The 12,058-nt window shown below is 39.0% G+C and overlaps 1 long non-coding RNA gene across 3 annotated transcripts in view; it reads left to right on the top strand.

The window, feature by feature from the left end:
• LOC123614455 (uncharacterized) overlaps positions 1-4,857 on the top strand; it is a 71,421-nt gene extending 66,564 nt beyond the window's left edge. For 2 of the 3 annotated variants that reach the window (XR_012503967.1, XR_012503969.1), the window contains one exon: positions 290-3,134. This is a non-coding gene — a long non-coding RNA (uncharacterized LOC123614455). Of the gene's footprint in view, positions 1-289; positions 3,135-3,809 lie in introns of those variants that run through there. The other variant, XR_012503968.1, reaches the window with a different exon arrangement.
• Positions 4,858-12,058: the final 7,201 nt, after the last annotated feature.

A 12,058-nucleotide genomic window follows, 5' to 3' on the forward strand; every position in this document is an offset into this window, starting at 1 on the left:
TTCTGTTCAGCATTGCTTCTCCCCCTTTTTGCAAACAGTGCCCCATTTTCCCTTTGTGTAGGGTGAGCCTGCAGTTTATTAGCCAAAGGTGGGCATGTGTGTGAGTTATGTATAGTCATTTCTGAAAAACAGACACACACTGGGATTGTCTAGGGTGAGCCCCAGTGTGTGGTCATCCTGCCTTCAGGGAATGACTTCCATTTATTACGTGAGATCCTGGAGGGGCTTTCTTCTGGCTGAGGGGATCAGCACTGGGTCTAAAGATAGTCTTTTTACTGTTTCTCCACAGGAATTTTAATCATAAGTGGAATGACTCAAGACTGGACATGGTGGACGCTGAGTGAGATAGCAGTGCGCCGAAGGGGATTCCCCACGTGGCCCCAATGGAGAACTCAGGGCCACCCCGGTTTTTACCCTTCAGGAAGTATGCCTAGTTTTCCTTCTCTAAAGAACTCAATTTCCAATCAGTTTTGGTTTAAATTTGCCCCATTTGGTTTCTGCAGCTTCCAAGAAGCCTCAGTGATACTTTGTTGTTGTTACCCCAGAGGCAAGGGAAAGCTGGTCACCAGCCGTGTAGCCAGGACCTGGCAAAGGACTCCGGCAGTGTGATTTCACAAGCAGGGTGGCGCCACCTCCTCCCAGGGCCGGATGATAACTGCGTTTCAATTCTTTGGTTCCTCTCTGCATCCTTGCCCAAGAACAGGCCACTGGTGGTGGGAACCTGGGGCTTGGGGGTAGTTACGTCATGGAGGGCAACAATGTTTGCTAAATAGATTTGAAAGAATAGGAAATCACCTCTTTCTTTTCAAATATTTCTCAATACTCAGAATGGGCTCAAAACACAAGTACATACCAACTCCCGTTGAGAATAACACTTGGCAGGGAATACTGAATACCATCTTGGTTAACACACTTGAGCCCTTAAGTGGGAAATTATGCATACTTTAGTTTTATGCAACCCTACCCTGTCCCCCACAGCCTCAGGCTTGTTCTCCATCCCTGTCCCTCCCCATTCTTGCCGCCCTTAATAAAGTGATATTTGTCCTCCGTTACAGAAGCAATGTATGCTCATTAGATCCAATTTGGAAACTGTCTAAAAATAGAAGAAGAAAACAAACAGTGTATGTTTTTGAAGCATTTCTTTTGATGTTTCCCCTTGATGGCTACTTTTTATTAGTAGGCTGTAAATATTTAAATTGTATAATTGTATACAATTACTGTATAATACGTTTTCTACCCCCTTTTGTAGGTAACGTTATAAGCACTTTAACATACCATTGTGAAGTCTTTGTAAACATGAATTTTTATGGTTGCATTAATAGATAGATGCTTGGTTCACTTAACTCTTCTTCCATTTTGGGTTCATTACATTTGTCTCAGATCAGTTATAAGCCAATCTTTCTTTAACTTTGGACCATGAACCCACATTTAAGGGAAAAAAAGTGTTTATCAGCAATGCTAGAATGAATATTTGTGCATAAAGCTTCCCATTCCCAGATTATACCCTTAGGCTAGTTTTTCAGAAACAATATTACTGGGTTAAAGTGTGGGAAAGTTTTTAGGCATCTTGATATATAATGTCAACTTGCAATACAAACTTCAGGCATTTTTTTTTTAAATTAAAAAATGTGTATTGTTTTTGGAATGTAAAAACTATACTTATCACCAGAAGTCTTCACCAGAAAACTATACTATCACCAGACAAAAGTCGTAAGTCAACGTGTGGGGTCATCATCTTAACCATACTTGTAGATATTGAAACAAGTGTTTTATTTAATAGAGAAAATTAATCAGAAGCCTATTTGATGAACTAATGACCATCCATGATTTTTCTGAGCATCCAGAGCCTGAATGCATCAGATCCCACAAGGATTGCATTTGGAACGTACCAGAAATGTAAGCTCTGCTTTTAAGGAGTCTATTTTTTTTTTTTAACAATGCAGGATTGAAAAGAATTTCTGTAAACTAATCTCAAGTTAATTATGAATTTTGAAAAAACTGTAGTGTCTTCTGAAGTAGTTTTACAGTGTGTTGCTGTAACACTTTCAAGTTTTATATGTATTTACAGAATAATTTTTCATAGGTCCTCTAAATGCTTTATTAAACATTTTTAAGGGAGGCTTTTCTAGCTCAGTAATTATAAATGGTAGGCACAAAGGTCAGTGGGAGATATTTATTCTTTTAGGCCAGTTGATTCCATTTAATTCCACCGATGGTGAGATTTGGTAGGTGGCCTGAAAGCATTGTCAAGAACACAGGGATGGGAACTGGCCTCACTATAATTTAACTGTTAAAAATTGTGCATCAAATACTTGTTGGAATGAAATTTTTGCTTCATCGTCAGGTTGTCAAGTAGAAATGGAAAGGTGCATATTGGGCTATGGATTTGATTTGGAGAAAAGACGTTTTCTGGGTTAACCCCTACTCCTCTTTTATAAAGAAGCTCTGGCAATTGTATGATATCTCTTCCTCAATCCTTCTGTCAAGTGTGAAGGAGAATTACTTCTGTCCCCTGCAGATAATAGCTTAGACAGTCCCAAGAATGTAGAAAATGTCCCATTCTTTTCCTTTCTCTGAGGATAACCAAAAATGAAGGCCATTGCACTCCTAAGGAGTTTTTCTTCCACTGTGCAAGGACTGTTATTATGAATCTTGCTATTGCGTTGAACTTGACATGGAAGGTGTATCTGTATAAAGTTAAGTCAGGTGGGAATGAGTTACTGCTTGTCCATTGTGATAGTTCATTTTATGTGTCCACTTGGCTGAGCCACAGTGCCCAGATGTTTGGTCAAACATTATTCTGGATGTTTCTGTGAAGGTGTTTTTGGATGAGATTGATATTTCGATCAGAAACTTTGAGTAAAGCAGATTGCTTTGTCCAATCCATTGAAGACCTGAGGAGAACAAAAGCTGGTTCCCCCGGAGCAAGAGGGAACACTCCAGCAGATTGCCTTTGAACTTTACCTGTCACATTGGCTCTTCCAAAATTTCCAGCAGACTTCCTTTGGACTTGAACTCAAACTCTCTTCTGAGTCTCCAGCCTGCCAGCCTCCTCAGTCAGACTTTGGATTCAACAAGCCTCCATAATCACGTGAGACAATTCCTTAAAATAAAATTCTTACTGTATATTTGCACACCCTACTGGTTCTGTTCCTCTGGAGAACTCTGACTTCTTACAGACACCACCCATATGCCCCTATTTTTCTTTCTGCTTTGATCAAGACAGAAAAAGAAAGACAGGCTTAAGCATATGGAATTGATAGCTCCCATTTCTATGTTTAACGCAGACATCTGTCCTGAGTTCCTGGTAAGCTGGTGGACATCAGCAGGCTTTCTGCTGAAAATGTTAATTCATATTCCAAGCTGAACCCTAGTGATTCAAGGCAGAAGCAGATTCAAAAGGCCTGGACTGGGGAGCTCCAAGGGTATGGGAGAAAAGAGTAATGGAGCTGAAGAGATAAGAAAAAATCTAAATCATAACTGGCTTTATAAGATGGAATTTTGACTGGGTCTTGAAGTCATTCAAGTCTTTTAGTCTTTTATTTTTGTCTTTGGAGTCTTTTATTTTATATACATATATTGAAGTATAGTCAGTTACAATGTGTCATTCTCTGATGTACAGCATAATGTTCCAATCATACATATATTCATTTTCATGTTCTTTTTCATTAAAGGTTACTACAAGATATTGAATATAGCTCCTTATGCTATACAGAAGAAATTTGTTTTTTATCTATTTTTATTTATAGTAGCTAATATTTGCAAATCTCAAACTCCCAAATTTACCCCTTCCCACTCCCTTCTCCCAGGTACCCATAAGATTGTTTGCAATGTCCATCGACAGAGAACTGGATAAAAAAGTTGTGGTATATGTATACGATGGAATATTACTCAGCCATAAAAAAGAATAAAATAATGCCATTTGCAGCAGCAACATGGATGGACCTGGTGATTGTCATTCTAAATGAAGTAGGCCAGAAAAAGAAAGAAAAATACCATGTGTTAGCACTCATATGTGGAATCTAAAAAATGAAAAAAGAAGACACTAATGAACTCATCTACAAAACAGAAGTCATTCCTCTTTGATATGCTGGACCTGTCCAAATAGGATGAATTTCTATAATAAAGCAGGATATAAAGGGCTCAAGTCTTTCATACCAAATCATTTTTTTTCTGCCCAGGATCAGAAATGTGGAAGAAGTACCAGTTAAGAGGTATCGACAAGACTCAATAATTCTTAGCCACCTCTTTTACTACCACTACTGCCTAGAGTACTAGTGTAGTAATCTAAGAAAAGATGAATGGAAAAAAGAAGTGCCAGGATTTGCTAGAAAGTTGGAGGCAGAATCTTCAGGACTAACTGGATTTGTGGCATGAGGAAGTGAGAGTGTCAAGGATGTTGGAGTAAGTTTCTAGGGTAGACATAGCTGTGGATCGTGGTGCTAATCAATACAGAGGAGTAGATCTGGGGTAAAGTCGTCTTTGCCATTTGGCATATTGAGTTTGAGGCACCTATGGAATGTCCAATTGGTGATGAAAGAGGGGAATCAGATTCCTTCTGTGGGTATGTGGGAAGAGTTACTTCTTGCTCTGAGTGGAAGTGAAACATAAGCCCAGTGAAGCTTTGTGTAACCATGTTAAATATTCCAAGGAAAAAACGCCTTAGAACATTACTATTTACTCACCTCTACTGAGTACCATTTGGATTTCATGGGAATTTATGGGACACTGTGTCATACCTTTGAAAAACACCTAGAGATGGCTGCGGGAGACCACAGCCTCGGCTAAACGTAAACCAGGACAACAATCACCTTCAGGAAAAATTAAAGTTTTTATTAAAGGAGGAAAATAGATATGTTTTAGTTGTTTTGAAATTAATTAGAAAATAGTAGTCTACTTTGATTTTAAGCTTTTGAGTCACTTTTTTTTATTTCGTGGAGTAAACTAAACAATTTGGCTGTTGCTTTTAACACTAGGTTATCTCTTCGTTAAAAGAGAAATGTAAGCAGTTGAATCACATGCTATGTTAATCAATGTGAAGGTCAAACTAATTCCTTGTCATTTTCCTCAGACTTCAGTTTTGCCTGCAACAATTTTAGGGAAGATATATAGGAGGAAATAACCTCTGCAGTACTGGTTTAGAAAACTCAAAATGTTGATGAATGTTAAAACCAGTCATTCGCTTGGAATATGAACTTGGTCCTAAACTAATAGACATGTTTTGAAAAACAATGATGGCTTGCTTAAGGAAGGTATCTTACCATGGGGGAGGGAGGACTGGAGATGTGAATACAGGGGTAGGACTGGTGGCATCTGATTTTTAAAATTCATCCTTTTAGATCAACTGGCACCTGATATCACAATGACACAGTTTGAAATCTGGAAAAGGGCATTTGCCCACGCTCCTTGTTTTACAAGTGAGGGCCAGACAGGTGAAGTGATTGCTAACTTAACTAATTAATAGCTTGTCCTGCAGTAAAATCCATGCCCCTTTATTGCCAGCCCGATTTTATTTCTATAACATTATAGTTGGGTAAAAAATCTGTCTTAGAGCTTTGAAGGCTGAGTATCTTGAAAATTAAAAATTGACCCAAACTGATGGAGCTTATGCTTCATCAAGTTCATAATATTGTAGACATGTTTTTAGACTCAGTTCTACTATCTGCACACATTTGTACAATAAACTTAACATCTCAGGACCTCAGTTTTCTTATACGGTGACTAAGTGCTTTGGATTACATGACATTCAAGGCCCTTTTTAGTTTTCTGGTTCTAATTTTCCTTGCTAAAGACCCTGGAAATTTATAAGAAATGGATCCTTTTCACAGTAGTCATAGAATTGCCTTCCTATAAATTTTACTTTTTGTATATGTAAACTCTGCACAGGGCATAAGTAAGATTTAACTACTTTAAAAGATGCAATTAGCATGGTTATGGCTAGATTGCTGTCTTTGTAGTACTGTCCCTGTGGATCCAATTTGAGAGGTGGGAGGTAGAAAGCAAAGGAAGAACGGCTCATCTCTCTCCCTCCCTGGACCCCAGAGTTTAAAAAATTATTCCTGTCCTTTCAAAATGTATGCAGGAGAAAAAAAATCAGAAAATTTTAAAAATATGTAGTTATAAATAGCACTTTGGTTCTGATTTCATTGTTTCTTCAAACTCTGCACATTTTATTCTGGGGACTTTATTCAAACTCATGTAATTACCTAAGCTAAGCAGTTTTTCAGACTTTCAAAGCTCTCGCCTTATTGCACCTGTACGACGGCTTTATAATTCGATAGTAATTGAACAGCAATTATTTTTCATGATGCATGTACATTTTTATATCAGATTGTTGGCAGATATTCTTTATGACGGTGTCGTCTTCACTAATGAGGAAATTAGAGCGAGTTATCTCACAGAGTGAGATGTCTTTTTCTGACTCATTTCCTAGCTCTTGACATGAATTTTTAGAAAAGTTTTTGTGTTATAAAGCCGCGTATACAAATGGGAACAATGTGATCTCTGGATCCACAGGGCACAGGGGAGTCATGAACTATTTTATTAGAGTTATTAGGATCCTGTCTGTCTTGTCCATGTGATGGACTCTTATATTAAACTTATGTATGCATCTTTGTATATATTTAGATTATAAAATCCCAAGAGAACAAAGACCAAAACCTTTTAAGCTTTTCACTGTGCTCTGCCCAATATATGTCCTCAAGTGACTGACAAATAACTTACTCAATAATTTGCACAGAAAAAGGGCAGAAGGCTGGCATGATCTTCCAGGGAACCGAGACACCAAATCAATTTGCTCTAGACCATTTAGGACCAATAAAAATTCAACATTTATTGGGCACCTGTGGCATGTCCAGCACTCTGCTAGGTTGCTCGGGATTCAAAGGTGAATAAAGTCCTCTTTAACTTTCAATTTCCTCCAGTAAGTGTATTATGTATTTTAGAAATGCTATATATACATGTATACATGTAACTATGAGGAGATTACTTCATTCAAGAAATATTGATTTCATATCTGTTATGTGCTAGAAAGCTGTAATAAGTAGGGAGGGACCAGACAAAAAGACACAGATTTAGCCTTCAAGGAATTCATATTCTGATGGTAGAGCCCAGAATAAAAATATAATTAGGAAACAGTGACAGTGGTCTTCATAGAAGTACACACAGGGCATCATGGGATAATGGATGAAGTTCACCTTCAGGAGGTGGTACAGGAGAGACTTTCTGGAGGAGGAGATGCCCGAGTGAAATCTCCATGGGATGCAAACAGTGATCTAGGCCATGTAGGAAGGGAAGTGGATTCTGCAAAGAGGGAAGGGAGGAGCAGCCACAGGCAGTCAAATGTGAAACCTCATTGACAGACTGAGAACTGCAGATATTCTGCTGGTGCTGGAGCACAAGGTGAAGGGAAGGCGAGGTGATAGATGGGCGAGATAGGGCAAAATTGTGGAACGTCCTGCGTCATGATGTAGAGTTGAGATTTTATTCTAAGAAAGCAATCAAAATTTCCAATGGTGGGTCGATGGCGTCAGAACTAAATTCTAAAGAGCCATGAGGAGCATTTTTCCAGCAGTGGTGGGAAGAATAGATAGAAAGCCATAGACACTGGCTAGTAATGAAATGATCTGGGTGATAAGTGATGACAGCCTACTGATGGGTGTTTTAACAGGGGCAGAAGGCAGTGTATGGATTAGTGAGTAATGGAGGAGGAAAAAAATTACAAAAATTTCCGAATGATTGAAATACCCATGCTAGGGGTTGGAAAACCAATTGTGACTCCCAGGTTTCTGCTGGAGAATTTCACAGTGCTCTATCCTGAGACCACAGGTGAGTGGGTTTTGCAGTGGGAAAGTACATGGGGGTGAGGGAGAGAATGGACTCAGTTTTGATAGATTGCTTCTGAGAAGCCTGAGGGATACAGCGAAATAGATGTCCAGAAAATTCATACTTGAGGTTGAGGAGATAAACCTGGACCAGAGATATAGGTTGTGTTGTTTACTGATGCTAAATGGAAACATATGAATGGCTGAAGCCATTCGAGGAGGGCTGGGAAGGCAAAACAAAGGCAAGACAAGGTAGGTTGGAGGGTTTCAATATTTAAGTCAGAAAAAGAGTTGCTTATATGGGAATGTAGGAAGAAAACGGGGGCGGTGGCAGGAGTGGGATTGCCTGGTAGATTTTGGAAGAACTGAATAGTCAAATGTCAAGTTAGATAAGAAATAAAACTTACCTATGTAATTTAATAATAAACAAGATATGAATATCTTCAGTGAGGAGCCAATTTCATGGGCACATTGAGTGCTATGCTGAAGGTGTTTTCAAAGTGCCCAGAGCATGTTATGTGATGGTTAGGTAAGATGCCTGTGTAAGGAGAGATGAATTCCCCTGAGGTGAGGAGATGATCAGATGATGTTTGAGTTGGGCCTGAGAAAACTGGGAATTTGCCTTGTGGGAAAGGTGAAAAAGGGAATTCGACTCAGAGAAACTGTAAACCCTGCAGGATGGTAACCATGGAGTCTTTGGGTCCCTGTGTGGCTGGGTATTCCTGATCCTCCCCCTTCCCCAGGCCTCCAATTTTCTACATGTGCACACTCCCCCCACTCTACCCCACCTCCAATTGCTCAAACTCAAGTGGAATCCAATTGGTAAAGGGGCTTCAGAAACAGAATTTTTAGAGGTCAGTCTCTGGGGATATGGAGCAAAGCAGGCAAAAGGCTGGGAATGAACCTGAGAGGAAGTGGTGCTGGAAATGGACAGGAAGAGGTAAACTCCATAGACATGTTGTGGGTATTGATGCCTAAGTGTGCTGGTTGGGTGGAATGGGCCAGGGATGCTGGCCACAGAGGGACGTATGAAAGGTGACTTCATCCCCTCCCCGCCGTGTCCCCACACACACATTTGGGTGAAAGACGGTTAACCGGGATGGAGAATACAGAAGAAAAAGCACGTTTAGCTTGAATTTAGGCATACGGTGGGAGTTCCTAAGAAATATTTGGATATTCAGATATAGAAATGTGGGCCTGGGAATGAGAATATGGGCCATAATGATGTTGAACTGGGAATCCTCAGTAGATAGTTAATTACTAGAGCCAATAGAATAGATGAGGTCAACCAGGAAAGGTTGACCACCAAGGCCTCATCTTTGTGAGGACTTGACAATTCTGGATTAGACATTGATAGTATGTGTTTTCCTTAATCATCTGTCTAGATTCTGATGTCATTTTCCTCGAGGGTTTCTATGGTGAATAGATAAGTGGAGTGGAAAACTGAAGTTCTAGATATCGGTAAGGGTTCTAATATTTCTTTTTGAAAAGAGCTCCTACTACCAAGAGAAGAAATGTTTGAGCTGTTTTATTCTTTATTTGCTTGTGTTTTTATTCTCTTTAACAACACCACCACCACCACACTGAGGATTTGGGGATGACTCACTTCATTTCATCACCTAATTTCCAAATACCTCCTTTTGGGGGCTTTACGTAGAGTCATACCTAGTTAATCTGCTTTTTTTTTTTTTTTTTTTTTTTTTTTTTAAATCTACTGTGAGCCTGCGTTTGGCCACCTCTGCTGAGAGAAATCAGGGACTGTTTCCTGGATCTCTTTGTTCTGTGCTGGCTGTCTTCATTTAACACCCGGAGAGCACGGAACATTTAGTTGTTGCCTTCCCTTACATTTGCAATTCATTCTCTGTGTCAATTCATGTGGTTGATATTGTAAAAATCATTTTAAACCTAGTTTAACTTTTCTTTTTTAACGTTTGGCTTATTCATAATTTTATGAGCTATAAATTTTATTGCATTGTGAATTGCCTTTCCCATCTGCAGATAACTCTGAGGAAGTCCTTGGAGAAATTGCTTAGGATGTGGTTAAAAAAAATAAAAAGAAAGGACTTCTGTTGTGATTTGGTACATATGAGGCCAAAATGTATCCTTGAGTTAAAAATGGCCAGGGAGGAAAGATTGGGGCTCTGTAAATCTGGTTTGTATTTGAAGTGTTCACTCTGGCTGTACAGGTAAACTCTGCCCACAGTATGCAAAATGAACATGAAATTTAATGCAATCGTGTGGTTTACTGAAACCATAGCTCTAAGGAATTCATATAAAGTCCTTCTCAGCTAACGATTTTCTTCAGTGTGAATTATCCAGATAAGCTGTCAACAAGAACTAAAATAATGAGAACATGCAAGTTCCTGTTTTTCTTATGAAATGCTGACTTAGTCTTGGTACAGATTAAGGCTGGGGTTATTATGGTCATACCAAATGTTTATTGAATGTTTTAGAATTCCCACACCCATATCTCATTATTAAGGCAAAGGCAGAAATATATGGAAGAAAAATTACATTGATTGGTTTCACATTGGGCTTAATTATATTGACAAAGTCTGAATGACTGAAAGGGATATTAAAGAACAGCTACAATGAATTTGGGGTTCAAGTTCTTCCAGTTTGTTGATTCGGCACAAATACAGGTTTATCCATTCACTAGCTATTTAAGCCTATTATTTTTATATTTCCAATAATGTAAAAATATTCCCCTAGAGAGCTTGGAGAGGCCTATTATCAGATGTTAAGAAGTAGAAGATACTGAATTTGAATACTGCGCGTTGGAGTCAAACTTCACTTTTTTGACTTTGCTGTCGGTGGGTGGTAAGTATTTTCACTCTGTCCACACACACCAAATCTGTCCTCACTGTGGGGCTTTTTTCTCAGCTCTTTTCCTCTGTCTAGAATGCTCTTCCCCCAGATGGCCACATGTCCAGCTTTCTCACTCCCATTCAGACTCTGCTCAGATACCATCTTTTCAATTAGGCATACATAGAGCTTCTTGAAAACTGCCTACGAGTTCCCCACTCTGCACTCTGGGGACCAACCTTTCCTGGTTTGCCTGGGACTCTTCTGGTTTTAACACTACAAGTTCCGCATCCCAGGAACCCATTCCATTTAATATCTCTCATTCTGCCCAAGTTGTTAAGTTATGTATCTATCTATCTATCTATCCATCTTCATATACACCACACACACACACACACAATTTGTTTATTTACTCATTATTTTTTAATTTGCCTCTGGTCATTCATCTTTTTTTTTAGTAGTTTCTTTTAAAAATATTTTTTATCAAAGTGTAGTTAATTTACACTGTTTCAGGTGTATACACACACATTTAATTGAATGTTTCCCTATGGTAGAATTAAGTTTTATAATAACAGGATGTTTTGCCATTTTCCCTCCACAGAAACATCCAAGGGCCCCAAAACAGTGCTCAATAAATACTCATTAAATGAATGAAAAAATGTATATATCAGGGCAGATTAATAAAAATTAGAACAGAAAGCCATGTTGATGTTCCATCTATTTGAATAGTGCCCCAAATTATGTTTGCGTTTTTTATCATTTTTCCAACTCATACTTACACATTAATCTCTGAATGAGTCAGAGATTCCAAATGGCAGGAAATGTAATGCCTTATAGAACGGTAGTTTGAACTGACAATTGAGATTTATGTAATGAAAAAGCTGATTCGTATCAGCGTTGTGCCACAGGGTGATCCGATTGGATAGTAACTTTCAGTTCATGCCTCAGCCCCTTGGAGACACGAATAGAACAATAAAGAAAAGAGGAGGGAATGACAAGCCTAAAGGAGCATTAGAGAACAAGCTTAGTATCTGCCTGGAAAGAAGACGCCACGGTGGGTACTGGCAGATTTAGGATCAATGCAATTAACCAAAAGGTGCATAGGCACCTTTACATGTAGCATACAGATAACGTGTTATCTAGTTAAAAAAAAAAACAAAACACAAAACAAAAAAACAAATGTAATCAACCTGGATGTGTTCTTAGATGGCATCAAAGCAAGTACTCCACGTAGCACTGAGGACATTAGCCCAGGATCATGGCATGGTTGGCCAGGATTACTCAGGTACTCGGGATTGTCCCCTACATGTCCTTATAATGGTTTCTTTCAGCTTGACTCCTCCCCCTTCTTTCTAATTTAAACTTCTGAGTTTTTGGAGATTTCTCTTCTTTCACTAGCCTTCACCTCCAGTCAATGGCTGTACCCACTT

This window comes from Camelus bactrianus, chromosome 34 (assembly GCF_048773025.1).
Source record: "Camelus bactrianus isolate YW-2024 breed Bactrian camel chromosome 34, ASM4877302v1, whole genome shotgun sequence".
Lineage (NCBI taxonomy): Eukaryota > Metazoa > Chordata > Mammalia > Artiodactyla > Camelidae > Camelus > Camelus bactrianus.